This window comes from Tenrec ecaudatus, chromosome 4, assembly GCF_050624435.1.
Source record: "Tenrec ecaudatus isolate mTenEca1 chromosome 4, mTenEca1.hap1, whole genome shotgun sequence".
Taxonomy (NCBI): Eukaryota; Metazoa; Chordata; class Mammalia; order Afrosoricida; family Tenrecidae; genus Tenrec; species Tenrec ecaudatus.
The window spans coordinates 27,375,195-27,377,022 of record NC_134533.1 but is presented as its reverse complement, the minus strand read 5'-3'; positions in this window follow the sequence as shown (position 1 = coordinate 27,377,022).

The window sequence follows — 1,828 nt, the reverse complement described above, 5'->3', positions numbered from 1 at the left end:
ATCTATCTGCTCACACAATGCTTATTCAGGTCATTTTGTTCAAATCAAGTTGCACAAGCAAATCCCAGGTCAAATGGAAGATCGCTGCACGAGAATGAGAACACTACTGGACCCACCAATGTTACCGTGTATCTCACAAGTTACTGAGATAAGCCTGGCTAGAGATGGAGCCTTGGCGGTGCACTGGGTTATGAGCTGGGCTGCTAACCTCAATGTCAGCAGTTCAAAACCACCAGTCACCTCAAGAGAGAAAGATGAAGCTCTCTACTCTTCATAAATATTTACATCCTTAGAAACCCACAGGGACAGTTCTATTCTGTTCTATATGGTTGCTATGAGTCAGAATTAACTCAATGGCAGTGAATTTGGTTTTGTTTTTGGAGAGGCTATAGAGTCTACGTTTATGTATTCACTTATTCAAAAAATATTTTATAAGCACCTACTATGTACCAGGACTGATGCAGTTGCTAACATTTGCTCAATTAATTGGTCTAAAAGGTGTTAATTTTTGTTTTGTTTTGACAAGAGCTCATGTTGTATTCTTTCTCTTGTAATGACCACATTGAGCTTTTCTGTTTAACATAACACATAAACATTTTAATAGGTTCTAAGAATATTCCATTAAATGCAGAAGAAAAGTCCCTAAAATGAGTATAAAATAAACACGTTTGTTGTACAGTTTATGAAACAAAGCCACACTTTGTAAGTGAAGTGGAAGTTTCTCCACTTACGCAGGGCACAGCCTAGATATAATTGACAGGATGTCTCCTTGGGGGTGTGGCCAACTCCTATTTAAGCAGGTTATGTGGGAAGACTTTCTGCCATACTGACTGCCAATCATGGACCCATCTGCTTCTGCCTCCACCAACTTGTGGTCTTCCTGCTTCCTTGTTAATTTCCTGTTTCGGGGTTCATCAACCCAGCAGCTACACCATTTGACCTACGAACTTGAACCAGACTAGACTTAACCACTTTTACAACCTTGTGAGCCACTTTTTTGACATAAAGTTCTTTTAAGTTTAATGTTGTTAGAGGAGAGAGAAAGAGAGAGAGAGAGAGAAGCATTACTAGTTTTGTTTCTCCAGAAAACCCAGCCTAATATACTCTCCTTTTGAGCTAAACGATTTTGTGTTTCCCTGCCTCTTGAAATTAGACATTCCCATATAACTTTCTCTGCCCGAGGGCAGAAGGGAAGTGGCCTGTTCCCTTCCAGGTAGAAGTATAAAATTACCTCTCCTCCTCACTCATAACTGGATGCCATGATTTGGGCCTTAAACCGAGAGAACAGCTAGGACACTGAAGCATCAGATTCAAAATGACTGCCCTAGAAGTCACCCATAGATAGCCTCAGACAACCTGTGTTGTGGTAAACTCCTGACACCTACAGGCTGCTTGTTGCTTAAAAAGCCCAGCTTTCTTCCTAACAAGCACCCGTTTAAGAGAAACCCTTGCTAGACTTTCAGCATGAAGACCAAAACCCCTTGCAAAATGCCCAGAGGACAAAAGAAAAGCTAACTCTCTGGGCCTGAGATAGGGGAAGAACCGGCTTGCTCCAGCGAAGGAGCTACAGCAAAGATAAGAAAGGGGAAGCCAACAAACAAGAGCTTAGAAGTTTGTCTAATGTAATGCCTTCTCATCGCCTCGGGTCGTCAATAAAGTGGACATGAAACATTCACGAAGGAGGAAATTGGTTTTTCCATTTATTAATATGTTTCTGTTTGTTTATCATTTGATTATTTGCTTGTAGCTTATTTTTTGTTGTTGTTTGGGTGGAGGCCAGTAGTGAAGGAGCTGAGTTTCAGATGCACACAATTCACAGTCCCCACAC